This window comes from Pollicipes pollicipes, unplaced genomic scaffold, assembly GCF_011947565.3.
Source record: "Pollicipes pollicipes isolate AB1234 unplaced genomic scaffold, Ppol_2.1 Scaffold_5724;HRSCAF=6776_pilon_pilon_pilon, whole genome shotgun sequence".
Taxonomy (NCBI): Eukaryota; Metazoa; Arthropoda; class Thecostraca; order Pollicipedomorpha; family Pollicipedidae; genus Pollicipes; species Pollicipes pollicipes.
In genome coordinates, this window is record NW_023596746.1 from 24963058 (window position 1) to 24988969 (window position 25912).

General features: G+C 57.1%; 1 pseudogene; it reads left to right on the plus strand.

Moving 5' to 3' along the window:
* The window catches only part of LOC119102498 (nuclear hormone receptor FTZ-F1-like), a 42955-nt pseudogene that overhangs the window by 7121 nt on the left and 9922 nt on the right, over positions 1-25912 (plus strand).

The window sequence follows — 25912 nt, forward strand, 5'->3', positions numbered from 1 at the left end:
ATTCTAATGGAAGCTATAAATCTTCATGCTGCAGGAAAATGTGCCAAATGTGCCGGGCTGAGAGCGGGTTCAGATCTCATCAGCCTGACGTCGCTTTGACGCGAGATCGACACGATTTGGGTGAGGGGCGAAACGGCCCTCGTGCGCGCGATGGTGCTGAGGCAGCTCTAAAGGTCACGGACACGTAAACCTTACCTGGTTCCAATAATGTACTGACTCAGTACCCCAGTAGCTCTTTTATCCAGAAGGTTATGGAAGCTCGAATTCTTCATTTTCCCGAACGAGTCATAAATCCTAGGTCCTGGTAGATTCATCGCACTGAACTTCATGGACGCTAAATGTCAACCCTTTTCCTGGCCGGCCAAAGCGCAACCAACCCCTGCAGCGGACACTTCCTTAGAAGTCTTACTACTTTTACTACTTTGGTGGAGCATTGTGGAAAAATTGATGCCTGCAAAGTCGTTCCCGAACGGGGTGTTTCAACCGTTACAACCTCTCAACGTGGTCTCCAGCTCCGTTTGCTCAGCTCCAGCTCATGACCGTTTTCGACCCACTGAACGCAATGCAACTACTCACTTGTCATAGAAACGGCCCTTCAAAGTCCCAAACCGATTCTGGACCGCTGTAATTTTGCGGGCTCTCTTGGGAGCATAAAAATCTTAGAACACCGTCACAGCAGCCGTTCTCACTGGCCCTAGTTCAGATTGTTCCGGGCCGCCTTAGCCGCTTCGGTGTCCTGTACAGTTTGGAAGTACTGTAGGCCGTGACTGTCCCGCGGTCTCTGAACGGACGTTAGCTGACCCTGATCAGCGGTCCCTGGACAGGAGCTAGACTTTCCCGCGTGGGCGGTGATGTTGGTGTTGAAAAATATTGGGCATATTCGTTTGCCAGTTAAATGTGTCTGAAGGTGCAGCATAATTTCCTGCTATCATTATTTATCTTTTTTTGGTTTTGAGTGGGCATTTTGTCCGCATGCTGGAAGGATTCTGCAAACGCCTGGATTGGGTTCCATGGGGACCCAATTTAAATGGTAAATTTGGCAATTTGTCTAAGCCCTAATGTTTATACCCTTTTTATCAATTGATTCATCATTGAGCTGCTACCTTGTGTCTGTCCACTCTCGGTAAAGTCAGAAAATTCTTATTGCTGTGAGCCCCTTCCTCGAAACCGAATGGCTTCGGGACGGACAAGGGCTTTAGAGTCAGCAAAGAGCTTTGAAGCGCTCTAAGGGGTTGCAAAGATTTGAACCGTACCGTTGCATTGGAAGCAAATGAAGCTGATTGTCACCACCAGGGCACCATGAACCCTTTGGGACGGATGAGTCGAACACGGCACGAGTGGTCATGATATACGGACCTTTGCACCCATCCAGACCATGGCGTGGGAAGGTTCGGTGGTTTTTGACTGTCATATCGCTTGGTCTGGTCTACGGTTTGTAGATGAAAACCAGCACCAGCGTCATAATGGAATTTCACAGAAAAATCCCGCCTTTAACCACAGACCTAATTTTACTTGACCTTTGTACATCATACTCAAGTTTTTTCGTGAGAACAAACTCATGTATAATGCATTGACATAATTCATGAACAATATGAAAAGCCAAATCATTATACTCACTAACCGATATTCACATGGTTCCATCACGCCAGAAATGTATTTTTTTAGTTCAACGAACGTCTGGCTTAGATACAAAGCTACATATTTACTTGAACCAGAAATTCATGGTGGTGTAAACTCGGCCAGCTGCTGGCTAAGACACAAAGTTGCACTTCATTCACGTCAAAAATATGTTGTATGGTGTCAGCTAACATTTGACGGTTAGTAGTGTTAGCCGTAAATGTCAATGAGAATGCATGCCAAGCTAAACTGTAATAAACATAATGAGAACTTTGCCATGGCTGTTACTAAGGTATGGAGGTTATATTGCTTGGCCTGTCAATTAATTCATTTATTACGTTTTACGGCAGCATGTTTTGCTGATGGAATTAGCTCATTCAGCGTGCAATTTCACACAGTCCTGGTCGTACTTTTTAGAACCACAAGGCAATCATTTTTTGTGCGTTTTGTGCTTTGAAAGCCGGGAGGCTCGCTATGTTGCCAGCAATAACAGGCAAAAGCCCCACTGGCTTTTGTACCCACGTTTTGCGGGTCCGCGAGCTCCGAAGGGTGAGTTTTTTACGATTCCTGGTCATCAGCACATGATCAGAGCAAAATTTAAACGCCAAGTAAGTGAATATCTGGATGGCAGACATGAATGCACGTGCAAAAGCCGCTAGTATCACTCTGAAGAGACACCAAATTTCATAATTCTACCACCGCGCCATCGCGGACAGCCAGTCGCGTCAGCCAGTCAGCCACTCGCGTCACACCCAGGGAGAGTCCGTCACGATTGGCACCCGGCCGCCGGTCGCCGTCCGCACTCGACGAGCTAAGCCCCCGGGCAATGTAGCAACGCATGGCGGATTAGAAACGAGCGCTGGTCGGGTGGCCGGGAGCGCCCCGGTCCGGCCCGCCGTCCCCTGACGGCCGGGCAGCCGGCGGCCGCCAGTGAAAGTCAGATCAGCGGCCGCTCGTCTGAGGGGACGGGACGGGCCGGAGGCTGCGGAGCGCCGGCGCAGGGGCCGCCGCAGAGGCCGGCTGGCCGGTGGAGGGACCGACTGGCTGGTGGAGAGACGGACTGGGTGGTGGGGAGACGGACTGAGTGGTGGAGAGACGGACTGGCTGGTGGAGAGACGGACTGGTCAGTGAAGGAACGGGCTGGCCAGTGGAGGGACGGACTGGTCGGCGGAGGGACTAGTCAGCTGATGGGCGGACCGGTTAGCTGATGGGCGGACTGGTCAGCTATGGGTCAGACTGATCAGCTGATGGGCGGACTGGTCGGCTTATGGGTCAGACTGATCAGCTGATGGGCTGACTGGCCAGCGGAGGAACGTCAGCAGAGCTGCAAACGGGAAAGATGTGAGGAATCAGTTGATGGGCGGATCGAAAAATGTGATTGAGCTGCGGATTGACAGATGTAAAAACATGTCTGACCAGCAGAGGAATGAGAAGCCGATGGCAGGACATGACTGACCAGCGGTAGGACGGATGAGAGGATGTGTCAACCAGCGAGGAGACGCAGCAGACGAACGGATGGAAAAATGGGCTCACCAGCTGAGGATAATAGATTGGGTTTGGGAAGTTCTAAAACTATGATGGAAAACGAGAAGAAGAAAATGGTGAAGACGTGCGTTGATACCAGCCACTCAATGAAGAGAAACGATCTCGTCTTGCTTGCGGCGTGCAGCCCCTTGAGACACGTGAAACAGACCGACTCTTTATCTGAAGAGTATTGCCACCAATACACCACTGCCACGTTCTGCACCATGGCCTCAAATCTCATCAACGACTTTGACTTTGACCTCCCGGTCATCGGTGGGCCATCAGACCGGTCGCTCCATGCCAGTAATCACAGGCCAGCTGCCCGAGCTGTATAATCATGCCGGCCGCAGCGGCACCGTAAGCTCCAGCTGTCACCAGCTGCCGCCGCTCGTGGTGACGGGCGTGTGACGCTGCGCTGCCGCCCCAGCTCCCGCCGGCCGCCTGAGCGTGCCGCGCGACCTGGGCAGGTGCAGCGCGCCCCCGGCAGGTGTGGCCCAGCAGCAGCGGCGGCGGCGGCGGCGGCGGCGGCGGCGGTGCCAGGACAGCAAACAGCTGGGCTGCCGCCAGAGGGCCGGTTGTGCAACGGCAGATGACACGGCCGCAGTGTCCTCAGCCGTGGAAAAATGAAAGTGACGGCCGGCCGAGCGCGCTGCTCCGACGCTCTGAGGTCATTTACGACACGTGAGTTATGGAACGACCTGTTTGCTCGGGCTCATTTTCGCTCGTGCGTCAGGTGGGGAGGCTATGGAAATTCAGGAGTGTTGGTACGATTTGTGGTGAGGGGAGGGGAGAGGGCACGGTGTGAAGGCGACGGCCGGCTTGCGTTGCTGGAAAGCACTGGAACACATGTGACAGGCAGAAATGTGCGTCGTCAACAGCCAACTGTTCTCGGAACAAGCAAAAGCATTGTTGGTAACATAAAACACATGTGCTCCTCGCAATTAAAACGGATTCAGTTCTCATTTGTAAGGGCTCCGCCCAGAGAAGAGATTCGTCTCGTTAGGCCAAATGGCAGGAGAGCATGGCGAGGCCTTTTGTGTCAGGATGCGTCTTGCACCGATATTTTCAGTGGAAGGAGCAAGACTGACGTTTTCATGTATTCGGCACACGTCAACATTGTTAAAACACAGCCCCTCAGCTCCCTAAACAACAACACCGTGCCCCGCAGACCCATCATCACGGTACGCACCTTGGCGCATCAACACCTCAGACCACTTCTCGCACATCCATAGTCCAGACCCTTCCTCGCACCGTGGTGCATCTATACTGCAGGCCTTTCGTCGCACCTTGTTGCATGCATCTTTACCTCATACCCTTCCTCTCACCTTTTCACATACATGCCTCAGGCCCTTCCTCGTATACCAATGCCTCAGACCCTTCCTTGCACATTGGTGCATTCATCTTTACCTCAGATCCTTCCTAGGACCTTTGTACATACATGCCTCAGACTCGTCCTCGCATACCAATGCCTTAGACCCGTCCTCGCATGCCAATGCCTCAGACCCGTCCTCGCATACCAATGTCTCAGACCCTTCCCCGCACGTTGGTGCATTCATCACTCAGACTCTTCCTCGTACCTTGGTACATTTATTCCCCACAGCCTTCGTCGAACCTTGGTGCATCTATACCTCAGACACTTTCTCGCACCTTGGTTTATCTAAATTCGTGGAACGCAGAAGCTGGTGGCCGCATCGCGCTTGTCTGCGTGACATCATCGCACAGACACTGGAGGGCTCGTCTGCGTGACACCATCGCACAGACACTGGAGAGCTCGTCTGCGCGACACCATCGCACAGACACTGGAGAGCTCGTCTGCGCGACACCATCGCACAGACACTGGAGAGCTCGTCTGCGCGATACCATCGCACAGACCCCGGAGAGCTCGTCTGCGCGACACCATCGCACAGACACTGGAAAGCTCGTCTGCGCGACACCATCACACAGACACTGGAGAGCTCGTCTGCGAGACACCATCGCACAGACACTAGAAACACAGGCAGAGGAGCTCGGTCGGACAGATCCCCGGCCTCCCCAGCCGACCGCGCCAGCGTCTAGGAGAAGAGCGGTAGGCCGCCCCAACTAACTGCACCAGCGTTTAGGGGAAGAGCGGTAGGCTGCCCCAGCTAACTGCACCAGCGTTTAGGGGAAGAGCGGCAGCAGGATCAAACCTGACTAGCCAAGCTGGAGTTCAAGACGAAATAAAGGCGCACCTGTTTTCGTGCTAGAACATAAATGACTGCGGAGAGAAACAGTTTTATCTGAGAAATTGACTATGAATTATATTTCTAAAATATTTGGAATCATTCAAGCAAATTTAAGCGTTCGCCAACGCTACCATGGATTTGAATCAGTTGAGAATTAGAGTTGGACCGGTCGGAATACATTTAAGCACAATGGCTGCCTGTTATCACAGATAAAACAACTGCAAAGGAATATGATTGGTATGGCGAGTGTTTTATCAGCGAGGTTAGCCTCGCAGTCGATGGAGCACCTGGCATATTCCCGTGTCACACAGAAAATAAACGCGCGATGCAGGCTTGCATGTAATTCAGCCCATGTGTCGGATTAGAACCCAGCCCGATTTTTCGTAATGGACTCTACTGGAATTGACTCGGAAACTGAGCTCTGTCTTCTTGAAATAAAACGAGGGGTAGGAGCAAAATGGTCATGCCCACTCCGAGTTATAGCCGGAGTGGGACATAAACTCCATATGTGAGAGTCAAAATCCGGTCGCCTGGAGTGAAAGCACGCCTCAAATTGAACTGGTAGCCTTGCACAACCATTTCAGATGCGTTCCAGTACGATTTATTGAAGTGACTTTAAGGAGAGCGTTCCACATTCAGATGGGGTTTGAAACTCAAATAGCCATCTTGCAGACATTTCTGTGCTGTTTACAATCCTGCCCTTCTTAATACTTAGGCCCATCTAGTTTCTGAGCCGCACGCCCGCAAAAATGGGGAAAGAAATATCGGGGAGACTTTTCCAAGGTCACCCATGCATCCATAATGCCATAATAACGTTGTTGTAATCCTGCTACTCCATTGGCTATGCGGCGCACAAGGGCAGGAAAAATAACATCGTCGAGTCGTTCATATCAGGTGTTCGCGAGTACGATTTCTAGATATAGCGCCCATCAATTGGCTCTCAATCGACGTTGTGCAAGGTACGATAGCGTATTCAAACCATGGCGCATTGAGGAGCATATTCACTAAACAGAGAACTGCGTTGTCTAGAGCAGTCTTTTAAACTTAAAACGCGTACCAACGGTTATAAGTGAGCTTGTTTCATCATATCCGGTGCTTGCTTCAAGATCATCAAATGTGAAACATTCCTTTTCAGGGAATCGGGTTACTTGCGTATTTCTATCATTCACATTTTCCTCAAGAAGCGTGCCCTTTTTCCAAGAAGCAACTTTTTATTTGCAACAAATCACGACGGTATGAACATTATCACTGTTTTGCATTGGTTTTGGCCGTAACTGTATGGACCAAAATGTTTATTTAATGGAAGAATCACTGTGCGGCATCTGCCTCCCATCCTGCACTTGTTGAGTGGACTGGGCCTTCCCCAAATCGTGTTCGACTTAAAGATATGGCAGCTGTAAATGCCTCATGGCTCACTTTATCTATTGCCTTTAACTGGGAGTCTTCTAATTTCTGTTCTCAACATGGTCGAAATAGGAAGCGAGTAAGCGGTAAGGACCTTGCCATTATGACGTTTCAGTGCATAATATTACCGCCGGGAAAGCGCTGAATAAAACACTGGTAGCACTTCAGTTTTTTAGGATTAAAAGCCGCTGTTTTACATCCTAATTGTTTGCTTTTTGGGGGAAGAGTCTATCGTCATTTTTCCGAATCTAGCAAAGTGATTTGAGAAATAAAGAGGGATTTCGAGGCAAACAGGAGGATACCAGATGAAAAAGATAGGTATGTTGCATTTCGTAAATATTTACCGGAAAAAACGATTTTTTTGGCCCGGCTCTGCCGTTTCCACACGCTATAGCAGAAATGGATCAAACTCGCCAATAGCAATGATTCACACGGAAATTTCCATTTAAATTCACGGTGATGGCAAACGTTTTTTGCTCGGTAATGACACACCCCAATATCCGCAAGCATGCAAACCTGGAGAAATGTATGAAGCCAGTCTATTTCGAGGATTTTAGTCTGAAAAGTAGTCCATCAGCAAGGGTAAATTATATCCCCATGCGGCCAAGCAAACAGTCGCGGCGGCGTGGCGTGGGCTTTTAAGTTAGACAGCACCGAACTGACATCGAACACACCACTGCCCGATTCATTAATTACGCCCCCAGATGCATTGGTTTCGACACGCACTAACATGCCTTGTCCTCTTTTCCTGCCGCTGAAACCCCAACCGAGAGACAGTCGTCAGCCTTTCGCGATGAGACCCCAGGCCTGCCCACTATTAACAGGTTCACTTTCTTTTGCATTGGTTTGGAACAGGACGAGAGGAGCAAGGTCAAGAAAACTGCTCCGAGAGTGCTAACACAATTGGGGCACGAATGAATTACGACCGCCACGTGGTCCCCGTGGCAAAAAGACACACGCACTGGCGGCGCGCGTTGTCAGCGATGCAGCTCGCCGCCACGATGTGCCGTTCTTGCCCGCCGCCTTGTTCCCGCGACTGACGGGCAACAAGGGCCCGGCGCCTTCGATTGGTCGGCGCGCGCGGGCCCTTGTTGCCCGGGCCGACGAAGTAGGTCACTGGGCTAGCTGCTATCAGACTTGCATAGGCCCTAAAGAAACCAAATTGGGTCACCCCAGAATCACTTTCACTATCCGGCGTGCGGCGTCAGTGCGCGCCAGCCTGATGTGGAGTGCGGAGCGCAGCGCGGCGGGGACGGAGCGGGCGGCTCACGTGCGCGCCGGCGGGCCGGATCGGCCAGCAGTCAGCAGGGCCGAGGCCGGCGACGCGGAGCGGAGCGCCGCCCAGCCCGCCTGCCACATCAGTCCCGCCATGATCTCCGACATGGACATGCCCATGGCGCACGTGCAGCCCAACTTCAGCCCGATGGCGGTGCACCCGGCTCACCAACAGCAGCAGCAGCAGCAACAACAGCAGCAGCAACAGCAACAGCAGCAGCAGCAGCAGCAACAGCAGCAGCAGCAGCAGCAACAGCAGCAACAGCAGCAGCACGCACACGTGCACCCAGGTCCAGTGGGTGGGTACGGCGCCCTGACGACGTCTCAGAGCGGCATGCCGGCCCTGACCAGCGTCAACCCACCCGTCTACACCCCCGTGCAGGTGTCCAACAACAACAGCATCATGGGCTCGCCGCTGCTGGACGAGCCGTGCCTGTTCTCGCCGAGCGGCGCCGGCTTGGCCATGGGCGAGCACCAGTACAACCTGCACCAGGAGCTGCCCGACACCAAGGAGGGCATTGAGGAGCTGTGCCCCGTCTGTGGCGACAAGGTGTCTGGCTACCACTACGGCCTGCTCACCTGCGAGTCGTGCAAGGGCTTCTTCAAACGGACCGTGCAGAACAAAAAGGCGTACACGTGCGTGGCAGACAAGAGCTGCCAGATCGACAAGATGCAGCGCAAGCGGTGTCCCTACTGCCGCTACCAGAAGTGCATCTCTGTCGGGATGAAGCTGGAAGGTGAGTGGCCGCCACGCGCTGGCAGGAGTCGGCTGCGGTCGACAGGTTGTCCAACTGTTGCGGTTGTCCAACTGTACAGTTTGTCCAACTGTACATGTCAAGCGTTGTCATGTAGAGCTCCGGTGTTCGCCGGCAACGTTGCAACTGAATATGGTAGCTTTCGTTTTCTCGGCGCGATCGTGTCCTGAAGGGAGGAAGGAAGGCTAGGCTGAGGACGCGAGGAACCGTATCATGCAGCGGGTGACCTCCCACCCCTTGCGCGCGATGCAACATGTCGGCCGTAATGGTGAAGGCCACTCAGTGAGCGAGCCTTGAGCTGCAGGAATCATGGCTGCCCCGGGCGCTGTATGGACGAAGTAGTCGCACTTTCGACGTGAAGTCCACGAACTCGCGAGCTGAAATTATCTTTCCCCAAGATGATTGGCCAAACTTGTTCGAGATTGTACCGAGTGCAGCATTTGTGCTGCCAAGAGGAGGGGAGGGCTGTTTTTCCCTTTCCACTTACCTGACATCCGTCATGCCCCGCTCGAAGAATGCTTCTACGGTTACATTTTAGATCAGATAGGTGTAGGTGCCCGGGAATCGTCGTAGTCTTTAATACAACGGCTGTCTGTAGTCCTCTGGGCTGAATTATGCCATACTGTCATAATTTAGGAACTGCGTCAGTTTTTTTTTTCTTTTCCATCCGAACCAGTGATCTTTGGAAAAAGGGAAACTCGCGAATTTCAGCGATTTGAACGCCAGTGGCGCTTAACTCCGGAGAGGGGTTTGAATGTAGATGACACGGTTTTTGTATTTCTTGGGATAAGACGTACCGAGGGACCGCTATATTAAGTGGGTAGAAAACTGTACCATGCTCTCCCGGCTCAGTTGTCTACGAAAGTTTCCTCTTTACTACGCAGCAATTCTTCAAAGTTTAAGGTTTGGCTGGCACCTTACGGGGCCGAGAGCGTCTATATGGTACTTTTCGTAGCGTATGTCTGCAGACAAAGCTAAAAGTGAAAATTCTCAAGTGGTTTGGTACATGAGGGTGAAGTAGCGATTTGAGGGTAGATCCTGCTCGCTCCAGTGGAAACAAGATTAAACAACCTTTCTTGGCATCGGACATGTGCCTGGTGGCATAAGCACTTCACGCCACCCCAAATTTTGTGTTGGCTATTCGTGGTCTCGGTGGGAATGGCGGGGGCCTTCATCTTAGGTCATTGGAGACGACATTGAAGAAAATCCGAGGTGAAGGGTATATCCCACCGGCATGAGAAGCATGCATCTCTGCTGACCTGACCCTTCGCATTCTTCGCTTATCTTCTTGCGGATGTCCATATAAAAATGGCGGTTATCGGGAATCAGCCCGGCGCCGAACACACGTCTGTGTCAGGCTCGAAATCGGCCCGGCGCCGAGCACACGTCTGTGTCAGGCTCGAAATCGGCCCGGCGCCGAGCACATGTCTGTGTCAGGCTCGAAATCGGCCCGGCGCCGAGCACACGTCTGTGTCAGGCTCGAAATCGGCCCGGCGCCGAACACACGTCTGTGTCAGGCTCGAAATCGGCCCGGCGCCGAGCACATGTCTGTGTCAGGCTCGGAATCAGCCCGACGCCGAGCACACGTCTGTGTCAGGCTCGGAATCAGCCCGGCGCCGAGCACACGTCTGTGTCAGGCTCGAAATCAGCCCGACGCCGAGCACACGCCTGTGTCAGGTTCGGAATCAGCCCGGCGCCAAGCACACGTCTGTGTCAGGCTCGGAACCAACCCGGCGCCAAGCACACGTCTGTGTCAGGCTCGGAATCAGCCCGACGCCGATCACACGCTTGTGTCAGGCTCGGAATCAGCCCAACGCCGAGCACACGCCTGTGTCTGGCTCGGTCCCGTTAACAGTTCCTCTCGAAAAGCTCTGAAGGTCTGAAGTCTGCGGGTTTCCTCCAGGGACTCAGTTAAGCTGAAAAGGCGAGAATACCCCTGAAGTTGTGACGTAATCGAGCTCCTCAACCCCCCCCCCCCTCCTTACGGCTGGCAAACAAGCATATCGTGCATTTGTGTCACTGTGACCGGTTGGGCAGCACCAGTGTCAATGGGGGTTTCTTCTCTATTCTTCTGAAATCTGCAGTAGGTTTAAGCAACGAACTTCGCTTCTTCCTTGAAGCAGTCCGTAAATGCTTTGCATGTTGACGTGTGGAGTAGGCAACACGATTCGGCTTGGAAACGTTTCTGTCCTCCGATCCATCTTTGTCCGACAATTTTTCGATTGGTGCAGGACGGTTTGTGTTGGTGGCACCCTGTCGCAAGGCTATGCATTGGATATAGCTAGGCTTGACCACGGATGGTGTGGATACGACCGACGTTGTACACCAAGCGTTATCACCAAAACGCGTTTTACTCTTTTGCGCAGTATTTCAAGGACACTAATTGGCGATGACTCTCAGTTGGTGCGCGGCCTTTCGTTCACAGCTAGAAATGATGCGGTGTTCGACTTAAGGTTCCAGGAACTTGTGCTTAGGCGCGTGATGTGCGCTTTATGAAGTCACATGACGCAGTCGGAATGGTGCAAAAATGCACATTCGAGGCTCATTTTGATTCGAAGCTTGGTCTCTGGCAATCTGGTGGAGCGTTTGACATTCGTTCCCGCATTCCGTCAAGCTCAGTTTTAGTTATATATGGTTATGGTCGCGAATTTTGTTTCGTGGAGGCAGGTGTGCCAAGCAGCCATGTGTTTGTTATCGATACTCATATGTTTCAGGTTTACGTGCTTAAGGTATGTTTCTGACCTAGCATAAGTAACGAAACAAACCATATGTCTCTCATCCAACATAATTTTTGAGCGATTGATTAGCATTACATCCTGGGTCAATCTTAACATAAGCAAAGCCTGTTACCCATGTGTTTCTCAGTTTAAAACATTTAAATACTACCGCGGTACCGCATTTCTGCGATTAAGCCTGTTAACGCGGCAGAACACGCGTTGCGATTGGTGCTCCAACCGTCGTCACGTGCTTTGGCGATTTCATGAACTCTTAGTCGTTAGACTGCTTGCAACAGTGTCCAAAGCGCCGAAGAAGTCTGAACTTAACCCGCAATGGCCTCATTGAAAAACAAAATCCTTGTTCGTATGAAGCTTTGCTGTCTCCAGGCCACATAAAGATATAAACAATTTGTGAGGCATCCAATATGCCCACGTTCTTATGGCATCACTGGCGTCTCGTCTCCTCTGTTGGTCGCCTCCTCTCCCACTCAAATCGTCGGCGCGTACCACTGTGTGTCTGAACGGTAAGCGGAGAGAGGGACCACCCACACTCGACGCGGCGGGGTACCTTCACCGGCGCCGTCGATGCGCGGACCTTCCCTCGCCACACAGAGCATACGCCAGCCGTCGCTCCTCGGTCTCGGCGCGTGTCTCCCGGGGGGCCCCGCCGGCCGTCTCCGCGGCTGCGCGCGACCTTTCTCCGGCCAGGCGGATGGCGCGGCGCACCGCCGCGTTCAGCCGCCGCTCGCGGCCGCGGCGGCAGGCCCGCGCGAGAGGCGGCGAGCGGGCCGCGGCGGAACAGGCCGCTCGGGCGCCGCCGACGCGCCGCCCCTCGCTCCCAGCGCCGTCCAGGCGCAAACAGACGCCAGCTGCGAGTGTTGCGCCTGGAGTGAGGACTGCACGTGAGACGTGTGGGAGCGGCCGCGGGCTGTGACGCCGCTCGACTGTGCAGAGCTCAGTCACACGATACGGGCGTGATTCACGCCATCACTGTCACGCGCCTAAACATTTGCGTTGCAAATCATGGCGCCGTCCGTCAAAACGCACCGGCATACATCATCTCCGTTTTGTAGTGCTTGTTTTCGGTTGTGCTGGCCGGAAATGAAACCATTGCCTTTTCAGTCCAGCGCCTGCGCAATGCCTGTTTTGATAGTAGCGCTCTTTTGACAAACGCTGGTCCATTATGCATGATCATGGCCATCGCATGTGTTGTTCGCGTCCGGCTTTTTGGCCGAGATCTTAGTCATTGGCACGGCCTGGAGAGGGCATTCCACAATCCACACACATCACAGCGTGCCAGCCCGGGCCACGCTACGACCCTTCAGTCTGCGCAGGTCGCTCTCTGCCAACTCATACGGCTTGCGGTCCGTGAATCCCTACAGGTCGCAGTACATTCAGGCCACGGGCGGTAATTCACCGCTGTTTGTGCACGGGCCACAGCCCATCAGTTCACACAGGTTCTCCACCAGGTCACGGTCCGCCAGTTCACACAGGTTGTCCGTCAGGTCAGCCTGTCAGGTACGCAGGTCGGTCCAGGCTCATGCTGTTCGCGCAGGCTGTTCATTAATGTCACAGGGATAAGAAGCCGTCAGTCCACATAAGTTAAAGTCCTTCCAATTGTTACAGGTTCCGAGTCTTCAATCCCCGCGGATAAGTATCCATTCATCCGTAGGCCACCTGTCTCTCCGCCATGCTATTCAGCCATGTTTCGTCAACCTAGCATTAGGCTCCGCTGATTCCTGGTGCGTGTTATCCACATCCGACTGTGCTGTCCGTGGTTACACTAATCAGACTGTGCTGTCCATGGTTACTCACATCCGACTAGCTGTCCGTGGTTACTCACACCCGACTGTGCTGTCCACGGCTACTCACATCCGGCTGTGCTGTCCGTGGTTAGCCGCATCCGACTGTGCTGTCCGTGGTTACTCACATCCGACTGCGCTGTCCGTGGTTAGCCGCATCCGACTGTGCTGTCCGTGGTTACACTAATCAGACTGTGCTGTCCATGGTTACTCACACCCGACTGTGCTGTCCATGGCTACTCACATCCGACTGTGCCGCCCGTGGTTAGCCGCATCCGACTGTGCTGTCCCTTGGATACCCGCATCCGACTGTGCTGTCCCGTGGTTACTCACACCCGACTGTGCTGTCCATGGCCACTCACATCCGACTGTGCTGTCCGTGGTTAGCCGCATCCGACTGTGCTGTCCGTGGTTACTCACATCCGACTGCGCTGTCCGTGGTTACTCACATCCGACTGCGCTGTTCTTGAATACCTACATCCGACTGCGCTGTCCGCGGTTACCCGCATCCGATTGTGCTGTCCATGATTGCCCAGGTCCGATTGCGCTGTCCATGGCTATCCACCTCCGACTGTGCTGTCCATGGTTACCCTCATCCGATTGTGCTGTCCGTGGTTACTCACATCCGAATGTGTTGTCCGCGTGCTCCTTTTCCGGTTCAAATGTCCGTTGGTCCGATATTTTACCGCCGTACGTCAGTTAACACGTTCATTGGTGCTTTCGTTGTCCCGCCTCTCATACTCTCATCCGTGGGGGCTTTCGTCTGTCCTTTGCCTTCTGCGTCTTGGTTTGTCCTTAAGAAGCTTTCTTTTTGTTGTGTGAAGGTTCGACCCGTATGCCTTCACTTTCCCGACTGGCTCAATAGCTCGCCACTCTACCCACCAATCTGCCAGGGGTCCTGGCGTCCTCCTAGCCTTCCCGTCTCCCCTCAGTATATGCTCGCCGCCGCTGAGCGCGCCGCAAGTCGGCTCGTCCTCTCAGAGGCGTCGAACCGCTGCCAGCCGACCGCTGTCAATGGGCTCTTCCCGCCCGGCCGCGAAGACCCGCCGGGCCCGACCGGCGACACCGAAGCCCCGCCGCGCCAGCTGAACGCTCGAGACTCCGATCCCATTAGGCTGTGTCCTGAGTGGACGGGTCGTCGAGTGGGCGTCCGAGTGTGGGCCGGGGTCACGGAGGCGCGGCGCCGACCTCGGGTCAGGGCGTCCGGGCCGCGGGGGACGGGCGTGCCCCGCGGAGGGCTGCAGCGCCGTGGCCAAGCTGCTGGGGCTTCTACGGTGGGCCGCGGCACGGTGCGGTGCCGCGGCCCGCGGCCGGAGCCGCAGTCGCCACGACGTCATGACCTGGACTCTCGCCGGCGCAGCCGGTTCCCCGCTTCGTTTTGATAGGCCATGAACTAATAAACGGACGGAGCGCGGGCTGATTTACGTTCAGGGCCCTGTTACGAGATAATAGTGTGGGCGTGTCCGGCTCGCCGTCCCTCCAGTGAAAACGGCCGCAGCGCCGCGTGCACCGACTCCGACGGGGAGGGATTGAATGCCCGGTAACGAGGCGGGCTGTTACAGCCATGTTCAGTCGCTGCTTCGCTCGCTCAGCTGTGCAGCGGCAGCGATGTGACGGCGGTCTGGAAGGTTCTAGTTGATGTGACTCGGTTTGACGTCGGTTGATGTGACTCGGTGACTCGGTGGCGGCTGCGGGCGACGATCGCCGCGCCGGACTCCGGCGCGAAGCACGCAGCCAACCAGCGCAGCATGCGGAGCCGCAGGAGCAGGAGGCAGGACTTCTATCTGCTGGGACTTCTGTCAGGTGTCCGGGGGCGTGTCTCCACTCAGCTCATGTTTTAACTCCGCTCACCTGCCGCGCTGCGTTTCCCAAACGCGTCGAAGCAAATGAACGCATTGAAACAACCATCAGGTACCTGTTCAGAGGTCGGAAATGGCAGCCAACGGGGGATTTAATGACAGCCAATGAACATGCTTTTGACACTCGTTCGTTAGCATGCTGTCGCGCATGCTCATGGTTGTTTCTCGGCCATGTCTTCAAAGTGGTCACCGTTTCAGCTACATGAGAAATTTGGCCGGAACTAAATACGTGATCCAAGCCTCATTTGAAATACTTTCGATGGCGCTGTTCCGAAGGCGCAGTTACGCAACAAACGTACGACAGCCATGCAGAATATTTAAATGCTTCCATCCTTTTTGACACCTGTACGTCCAACCACGAACGAATTTTGGAACCTTGTTCTCAGATCTGTGTTGGTTTGGTGGGGGGGGCACTGCCCTTCCTTTGCTCGAGGACAGCTGGTATTCCCTTGTACTAGGACAGCCGGTATTCGCTTGCAATAGGACAGCTGGTATTTCCTTGCACTAGGACAGCTGGTATTCTCTTGTACTAGGACAGCTGGCTAGGTGAAACATCTGCGTCAGAACGCGGCCGAAAACATGCAGATTTTTGCCTGAAGGGGATCCGTCTGTTCTGGTTATCGAAAGCCTTTGAAATACGGCTTTTGATATTCATTTTAATTATTTTTAATTATTCTTTCGATATTTCGAGATATCATCGCCCACAAACTTTCCCACAAAGCTTGCAACTGCTATCTGAGTGCAGTTAATGACATCAACTTCAGTGGTGGTGCACGCCTCGCCGTCGAGTCAAAATTTTCTGGGTCAGCTGGCTATCACGTAGCGTTTTTAGCAAACTTTTGCAAACGAGGCAACTTTCTAAAACGACCGCATCTTGTTCATGAGAGTGACACAATGAAGAAGTCTTTTGCACAACCGGCTGGTGTCGGTGATGGCATCTCAAAAGCTATCCAGTCATGTGTCAGAGTGTTGCGAAACCGCTATTCTGCAAATAGCTTCAGTGTGCATTACCCACGACGTGGGCTACTGTAGGCATGAAAATGCGGCGAGCTGACCATGGTGATACTGATCGGCGAGCTTAGCTGTGTTGCCTGTTGGGCCCAGTTCCAGTCTCAAGATCGGTGGAGTGCTGATGGAGATAAGAACCACCGTTATCCCTGATAATGTAACACGCTTAGATGCCAAATTAAATAATCTATCCAGTCTCACGCTTTTACAGCTTGAGTTAATCTTGCACTTGATGTAAGAAAGACAAGCCTTCACCCCTGGTCTTGCGCGATTGTGACCTGAAAGTTCTTTTATTGAGTTAACGATCTTCAGTGTACTAGGAGGTACGTGTAAAAAACGACATTGTAATGTTGAATAACAACTGTACTGACGGATGGCTTTGGGTGCAGAAGGCTTGCTAAGTATAGCTTGTTGCGTTTACCCTAACCCCACCAACCAAGTCGTGCCGTCCAGTTGAACGGATAATTTTGCCAATGACCTTTCGCCAGACCGGACTGCGGAGGATTTTACATGCTGCGCAATGTTCCAGCACGGCCGCCCCGGGCCTGGGTTGACCCTTGTTGGCCAGCTACCAGCTGACCTTTCTATGTCAGCCATTTCAAACAATATTCCCAGTCTTAAACTTACACCCAGCGCTGCTGGATTACGAGTCCAGCATCTGTCTCCGATATCAAGCAGGCGTTCAGTCATTACCTATTTACGATAAAAAGCACCTTTCGGAAAAGCATCGAAAGAAGACTTCCGATTGCGTGGACGTAATTCAAAGTAGATATTTATCGCCTCATAACACAACCCAGTTCGCGCCGGCATACTCGCCAGCCTGGTCGCCTCCAAATGGGGCCACCGCGGCGCAGTCGCCCCGCTCCTGTTGCCAGCTGGGGCGCGCGGCGGACGCCGAGGGCCCTGTGACCAGCGGCCTGAGCCGGGTCACGGGGGGGGGGGGGGCGGGCACCGTTCGGTTCGGGCCGATGCCATGGGCAGACGGGGCCGGATTAGGGACAGGCGGCCGGCGGCCAGCGCGGCGTTGCGTCACCTCTCAGAGAGAGGGAGGGCCGCTGGAATCGGCCAGCCGCCGCCGCCGTTTACGAAACACTCAGCTGCGGCCCCGGAGCGGCCGGTCCTCCCCTGGCCCGGCGGCCGAGCGCCGGTCTTGGCCCCGTTTCTGCAGCTGACCCAACGTTGAGATGACACCGGCAGGCGTCGCTCCACGCTGACTGTAAACTGGCACGCGTCGGTAGGGGGCCATCGTGGAGGCGAGCCGATGTGGCGCGCCGGCCTCCGCCCCTGTGCATTCCACCGTTCCCTGACCTGACCACGGACCAGGTCTGACGGCACGCAGACCCCTAACCTGATCACGGACCAGGTCTGGTGGGACACAGACCCTTGACCTGGCCACGGACCAGGTCTGGCGGCGCGCAGACCCCTGACCTGACCACGGACCAGGTCTGGTGGCGCACAGACCCCTGACCTGACCACGGACCAGGTCCGGCGTTGCACAGACCCCTGACCTGACCACGGACCAGGTGTGACAGCGCGCCGGGCAGGAGCATGCCACCTCGCCAGCGACGCCGACGTGGCGCTGAGCGGTGCGGTGCAGAGCACAGACCCCTAACATGACCACGGACCGGGACTGGCGGCTCGCTGGGCGGGAGCAAGTCGCTCAGTGCTCTGTGCTCTGTGCTCAGAGGTGTGCTCAGCGTCGCCGGCGCGGCGCTGAGCAGGGAGCTCCTGACCGGCTGCACAAGTCGGGTTGCACCACCGCCGCCTGGGGCCGTGCTCGGGCCACGACACCCACGCGCCGCCGCCCCCACCGCGCGGCGACCACACCTCGGCTTTCTCCAGAATAGCCCCCCCCCCCCCCCCGACTGGTCGTGTTAGTTGTCTAGTTGCATTGGTGCAGACTGGCGACTCATTCTCTTTGTAGATCTTTAGCATACGCGCTTGAGATATCCCAGATGTTGTGAATGTGAGTACAATTCCAACCAGACACACATTTTCAGTCCAGGGCTGCAACTGAAGGCATTTCAAAGGGCCAAGCGAGCTTTATACCTATGGCTAAACCTACCAGAAAAGTGAACGCAAATTTATTTTCCACCTACTTACACACTTACCTACTACACATCTTCGTTGCGTGCAACGTACCACAAAACCGCCCCGCATTAAACATTTTCAGATGCATGGGCATCATCGACGTTCCATTCCCGAAAATGGTGCTATCGTTGCTTAGCAAAAACAAAAAACTACATTGCGACGTCAAAAACTGCATTGCGAATGCGCTCCTCCATCGTCCATGTCAGCAGTGCCCCTTTCATCAGTGATCCGTCCACAGTGGTCCGGTCTGCAGTTGTTCGGTCCACGGTGATCCGATCCGCAGTGGTCCGTTCTGCAGTAGTCCGTCTGGTCCGCAGTGGTCTGGTCAGCAGTGGTCAGGTTCGCTGTGGTCCGGTCCGCGGTGGTCCAGTCCGCAGTGGTCTGGTCCGCGGTGGTCCGGTCTGCGGTGGTCTGGCCAGCAGTGGTCCGGTCTGCGGTGGTCCGTCCGCTCCGTAGTGGTCCGGTCCGCGCTGGTCCGGTCAGCAGTGGTCAGGTTAACCGTGGTCCGGTCCGCGGTGGTCAGGTTCGCCGTGGTCCGGTCCGCGGTGGTCCGGTCGGCAGTGGTCCCGGCCCGCAGTGGTCCGTCCGCAGTGGTCTAGTCAGGCGCCCGCCGCCGTCCGCCGGTGAAGGTGTGCGCCAACCCGAGCCGGCCGTTCGGTTACGTTAGCGCCGCCTCCGCCTCCGCCGCGCCAGAGATGTCCGCACGCATTGTGTAACCGGGCCAGCCGGGTCAACTGCTCTCCCTCTCTCCCCTGACGGCGCGCGCCGCCGCCAGATGGTGCAGGGCGCACGCACGCGCGCGCCGCCCGCCCCCTGCGCTCGAACTGGGTCAACGGGCGCCGGGGCCTCGCATTGTTTCAGCCGGCGGCTACGCGTGCGGCCACCAATACGGGCCCCCGCCCCGCGCCGCCCCGGCCCGCCCCGTCGCCGGCGCCGGTGCCGGCGGCGGGGGCGGCCGAGCTGTGCGTGCGTGCACCTGTGCGCTCGGGTCGGCACAGCGGCGGCGGCGGCGCTGTCCACCGGTCCGTGACCGCACAGCGACGCTGCATGGCGCCGCGACGCGAGCTGGCGTTGTGACAGCACCGGCCCGGCCCGACGGACGCCGCCATTTTTAGGGCAGATATTTCGTTCCTTTCTGTACTTTTACAAACGGGTATGTGGCGTCACATCCTGTCAGAGCCGGCTTAGCTGACTTCAGATAAGAAGGGAATGACTCATTTGCAGTCGTTAAACGGATCACTGCGACGCTTTTCGCCTATTGAAAAGATCTTTTCGTGGGCTCAATTATCCTGAAATGCCAAATACGGTCAAACAATTATACACACACACATCGCATGAGGCAACCGGTCATGTTCGCACTCGGCCAGGGAGCCAGCGGTGAGGGGGCGAGTAGCATGTGTCGCGTGCATATCAGCAGGACGCTGGGAGGTGCCAATGCCGGGACAATGTGCACTTGCCCCGTCTGGCTGACCGGCGGGCCGAACTGCACCGTCATGCGAGCACCGGCCCCGCTGACCTCCGGCTCAAGCCTGACACCGCCGGCCGGGTCGCGTGGCGGCGGGCGGGCCGGCCGGCTGCAGTGGGCGGGCCGGCGCGGAGCGGTACGTTGGCCTAGCGAGCCAGCGCGCCCACCTGTCGACCGCGCCGCCTGCGTCACCGCCGCTGGCTGGCCCCGGCCCCGGCCCGGCCCGGCCCGGCCCGACCGCGCGTCACGCACCGGGTGAGCTTCCGTCAGTCGCGCCGTTTTTGTCCCCGTACGCGGCCGCCGCCGCCGCCGAATTCTGCGCCCGTTACGTCACCGGGAGGCGAGGGCGCGCGTTTGACTTGCGCACCTTCACTTTCGACGGCTCTCCGGCGGCGGGCTGACCTAGATCCGGCGGCGGGCGGTGCCGCCGGCGCCCGCGCCCGGGCCCGGCGCCGGGGGACACGCCGCCGGGAACGCCAGCTCGCCGTCCCGGGCTAGACTGAGCTGTACTCGGCTCTGCGTTTCAGCGACCGAACAATGTGGAGCAGCTTCCAAGCGCAGGGTGACGCCGCCAGGCAACATTTCTTTGTTGGAGCCTGGGTGCGCCGCGGCTCGCAGCATGCGTGATAGGGCTGGCTGCTCGCGCTCGCGAACGAACCATCGAGCCTGCCCTGCTCAGAGCTCATTGTCGTAATGCGGTGGAGTGTTGTTGGTGCAGGCCCCATTTGAACATCGCGCGCAATTTCAGCACCATACCGATGACCTAATTACGCCGATCAAATGGGGGCAGTTTTTATGTCGCGTAACTCGAGCCTTCCGCGCGTCGAGCGCCATGATCCTCGCGCGCGCGGCCAACACGTTCTGTTCGTGTTTTTGTCAGCCGGCTGGGACACTCAATCTGCTGTGGCCGGCACCGGGCGACTGTCCCTCCCACATCATTACCTCGTCCTAAAGCAAACGTGCCGGTGTCAGTCGGGCCGACATCGATGGATGGGCTGAAAAGGAAAAGAAGCCCTGGTCGCTTGCAGGGCTTGCAGTCGGTCCTAAGCCCAACTCAACTCACTGAACCTGGATTATAATGGTCTTGGTGAAGGCTGCCCAAAACAACAGCAACCGCAGGCGACACCGGGTGGTGCTGAACCGACGGTGGGAACTTGCAGGTTGGTTCGCTGCAGCCAGTCGCTGAGGGTTCCAAGTGATGTCATAACGATACCCGCATTGTGTGGTCCGGTTTCCATGCAACAACCAGAACCTATCGCTAAGCGCAAATTCTGACCTCGAACGGCGTTCGAGGTGACTGCCCCGCGGGCAATGTTGCCTCCATGGAACAGACGCGTCTATTCCGGCCCGGCGAGGCGAGTGTGGCTGAGAACAGACCAGCGAGCGTCCAGTCAGTCCTCCCGTGCCCCGCTGACGCGGGCGATGACCCTCTCCGGCAGGACACCGGCCCCGCGCGCGCCGGTGCCCGGCCGGCCCCTCCACGTGGCCGGTGCTCTCCTTTCACCCACCTGTTGTTGCGCTGGCTCCCCTGCGCCAGTGTGCTGATTGGCTGCTCGGAGGACCGGCGCACCCCTGCGCCCGGCGCGGCCGCGCCGCCGCGCCGTCGCTGACGCCGCCGGCCGCTGCCCCGCGATTTGAACAGCTGCTGCCCTGAATGGAGAAAAGAGAGCGAGGACGAGGCAGAAGCTTTGTTTGGCGTGGATGTTGCGGGTGGCTGTGGCGGCACGGGTGAAGCTGTTACTGGGAGAGGAGCTCCGTAACTTTCAAGGGGGAATGGGAGGTACAAATGAAAAAAAAATTATTCTGCTGGTGTGTTTTGACGAGCTTTTAAATACTTTGACCTGACACTGAGAGTTGTCGAGACAGGCGTAACTGGGCAGAATCTAAAGAAGCACCAAGACCGATCTCGTTCTCTCTTGAAACGCTACCTCAGCTCGCGCGCACAGCTCGCCGCACGCGCCCTGTCGCGCCGTCGCTTGGTCGCTGCCGGGGAGAGCCGGCGGGTGGCCTCCACCGGCCGCGGAGGACCGGTGAGCGGACCCCGACCGGCCGCGGAGGACCCGCTCCCGACCGGCCGCGGAGGACCGGTGAGCGGACGCCGACCGGACGCCGTGCGGTGGGGCAGCGCCAGTTTTCCCGCCTGGGAGCCGGTCTCGGGCCCGGGTTTCGCGCGCGGTTTCGCCGGCGGCCGCAGGACGACGGCGCTCCGGCGGAGGAAGTGAAAGGGGCGCCGCGGTCCGGCTGCGGTGCAGCCCCCCCCCCCCCCCCCCCCCCGCAGGAGGGACGGCGGCCGGCGGTGGAGCCCCCGGTCCGTGGGCGGCCCTCTGGCGGGCGGCGGCTCAGGGCGGCGCCGGCCGGCCGCCCGCGGAGCCGGCCCGACCCGTGAAACACGCCCGAGCAACCCGGTCGATCAGGCTTGATCAATATGAAAACGCTCGGCTGACAGCAGGTCTGCGACCCGTGGAAGCCGCTGCTGCGAGAAAGCCTAGCGCGGTCTGGCGAACGAGAGTGCTGTCAGATTCTGTCGTTTGATGCAAGTGACAGGCCGTAAGTCTTGCTGGTGTTCGCGGCATGCTAGCGTTTTAGCAGACCGACAGTCATTATGGTCTTCATTCATTCTGAGTGGACCGAAAGAGGTCTTTCGTCCTAAAATTCTGATCCGCGACATTTCAACTAATCCGCGACAATCGCAGGCTTTATCTATACCTAGCTCACGCACAATCCAGCCAACTTGTTCTAGCACGACTTTCCTGTGTGCTTGGACAACCGCCACCCACCTGACAGTTGTATTGATATTCGAGAGAACATCTCAACGCAAAGCCAGAACAGACCTCAGCCAGTGACACCAATGACTGCACTGATTCAGCGCCCAGAAACATCTTTGCCAAGTGGCTGTAACATAGACTCTGTCGACGCTGGGCGCTGTGCGGGTCCGGCGGCGAGCCCGGCCGCTCGCGCGGCGGCCGGCGCGGAGGCCGGCGGCCGTCCTGCAGCTCTCCTTTCACCGCCGCGTCCATCCCGGGCGCGAGGGACGGCCGGCGGCGGCCTGCGGCGCGGGGCCGGCGGCGGCCGCGGTCGCCACCGCTGCCCGGCTGCCGCGACCCTCCCGCCGCCGGACGTTACTGCTGCGATGGGGCGGGAGAAATCGGCCGGCAGCCGGCGAAACTGTGCGTGAGCCGCCGGAGAACGGGGGACGACAGCCGGCTGCTCGGCCCGCCGACCGCAGGGCCGGCACATCGGTCACGGATCGAGGTCAGCCTTCGTGCCGGGTCAGCCGACTCTGGGCGACGCTGGGTCGCCGAGATGGCAGCAAAAGCACGCTCGGAAAAGGTGGCTCGCTGGTGTGAAGGCGGACGGTCGGACTTGCGTGACGGCGGTGCGAGCGGCGCGATTGCCCCGGCTGTCGACGCTAGCTGTCTTGGCCGCGCCCGCTCCTTGTTATCCTGTTCGTCATGTAAAGATCTCGAAGCGCACACTGAGTGCTGTGTCTGAAGACGTTTAGATAAGATCGGACATTGTTTTATCTTGCCGCGTGTTTGAAACACGTCATGCCACACTTGATGGGGCAGAGTAATGATTACCGCCAGGCTGCGTCACATCCAGTACCCGGCGTAGCCTTGCACGGCTTTCCGGGCCGCGGCAGCAATCGACTGGCGCTCCTCTGATCTGGTCTGGTCTGATCTGGCGTCGACTGGCGCTCCAATGGACTGCACTGCACCTTGACAGCCGCTGTGCCCGCGTCCCGCCCGGTTCGGCTGGCCTAACGGCGCGTTTCTCTCGTTGCAGCCGTGCGACAGGACCGGATGCGAGGCGGCCGTAACAAGTTCGGCCCCATGTACAAGCGTGACCGAGGCGCGCAAGATGCAGCACATCCGGCAGCTGCAGCTGATGAGTCCGCAGCGCGTCACGCTGCCGACGGTGGGCGCCGACGCCGTCACCATCAGCTACGCCTCGCCGGCCACCTCGCTGCCCGTCACGTACGGCGGCGGCGGCAGCATCACCATCAAGCAGGAGATCCAGTACCCGGTGCTGAGCTCGACGTCGGCCTCGTCGCCCGACTCGTCATGCTCGCCGCTGCTGGGCGCCGCCGCCGCCACCGAGGCGTGGGCGGCCTCGCGCGCCAGTGACGTGCCCGCCATTGTGCGCGAGCTGGTCAGCTCGCTGGACGACCGCCAGTGGCAGCAGCAGCTGTTCAGCCTGCTGCAGACGCAGACGTACAACCAGTGCGAGGTGGACCTGTTCGAACTGCTGTGCAAAGTGCTCGATACCAACCTGTTCACGCAGGTCGACTGGGCCCGCAACTCAGTCTTCTTCAAGGATTTGAGGGTGAGTACGATGCGGGCACGGCCGTGACGTGCCGCCTCGCGTTTTGTTGCTCTTCGGGTGAACAGGAAAGTCGGGCGTCTGGTGTTTGAATGCTCGTGTGGGCGCGTTCCAATGTTCGGTACTTTGCACAGTTTGCCAATGCATTTACCCGAAGATCTGCCGGGCAGGACTTGTGAATAAGGCGACTCAAAGGGCTGAGCTCAGCGGACATTGTGTTGTCGAGAGCACTGACAAAAAACGACATCATTTCCTGCGGAATCACGCGATAGATCTTGCGCTGCAAGCCTCTTTATTTATGTTGCTGCAGATCGTACTCCACTGTGCTGTTTTAAACTTGGACCCGGTGAAGTCCCGTGCCATAGGAGTGTAACAACATTATATGATTTTCGCCAGCTTTCTCTGTAGGGGTCTGTAGCCCGATGTCAGTTGGCTTTAGTGTTCCATCTTCGCTGGGCCGCAGGACGCCAAATTTCAGCACTAATTCTATGCAGAATTAATGTATAGTGTTTGGTAAACTTCTGCCTTACAGAAGGGTTTCGAATGTTTTAAACTGCTCAAATACTGATTTCAACATCCTCATATTCGCCTAGTCCAAATAGACAGCGCCATACCCGAAGAGTGCTAATACAAACACTAAGCTTCCTAACAGCACGGACAAATACTTAAGTAGGTCGCGTGTCTGTTTAGAAATAGCCAAACTCGGGTTGCTACAGCCAAGCGGGACTGCAGAGTCCGAAGAGGAGTCGTTGCAGCATGTGCCGTAATGCGCCGTGCAATTTGTTCCAACCCACTCGGCGTGCAACGTGTGGAACGACGCATGAAAGGAACAATCGGACACCCTCGGTTTCGGATCTTCGCCAAGCTGCTGTCCTTCCCATGACCTACGGTGTGAGTTCCCTGGTACTGCCTTCCGCTGAGGACCCCAGACCTCGGGCTCCGCTCCGATGAAGACACTGCCGCAGCTGGACTGCGTGACGAGCTGCATGACGGCCGTGGCTATGCCACCCTCGCCCGCGCACGCTCGCTGGCAGCTTCTGGTTCGCGTGTTTAGCCAGCTGAGGCCGAGCCGGACGGCTGGATCGCGCCGCGCGGCCCCGGCCCAGGAAGTGCTCTGTGAGGGGGGAGGGACGGCCCGGCGCGGTACCGGGCCGCCTTGACCCGGCCGGCAGCCCCCCCCCCCGCCCAGCGGCGCCCGGCGGCCCTTCTCCGGAGAGCCGCCAGCCGGCGGCCGGCGAAAGTGGCTCCAACTGGGTCAAGGCTGCCCCGCTGACCCACTGCACTTGGGATCGACGCTGACCTACTATCCGAGCCTATTTGGAGAGCGAGAGTTTTACCGGCTGGCAGCTGATAGCAGCGGTGAAACGGGCCCTCTCGGGCTCCCCGACTGCTGAGTCAGTGGACGGCGGCCTGCGCCTGCGCGGACCACGGGCGGCAGACGGCCCCCATCGGATGTCCATCGAAACGGAGGCGGCGCGCGTCTCTGACGGCGGAGATGGCTCGCCTCACAAATAACGGGCCATGACGCGCGTCTGTACGGGAGAGGGGCGACTTACGCGTCTCTCGCAATGGCACATGTCCCGCGCGGCTGGCGACAGGAGACGTGTCTCCTCTGATGTGAGGCGGCTTGCGTCTCTGCTGACTGCTTTGATATCGCTTGCGTCCCTGCTGACTGCTTTGATATCGCTTGCGTCTCTGCTGATGGGAGATGGCCCGTGTCCGCTGACGAGAGACGGGAGACAGCTGGTGCCTGCTTGTCGAGAGGCCTGCAGAAGTCGGCTGGCGCGAGGCCGGGGGCAGCCGGCGGCTGAGACGGCGCCGTGCTGGCAGACGGCGTGCGTTCCTCCCCTGGCTGAGAGGTGATGAAT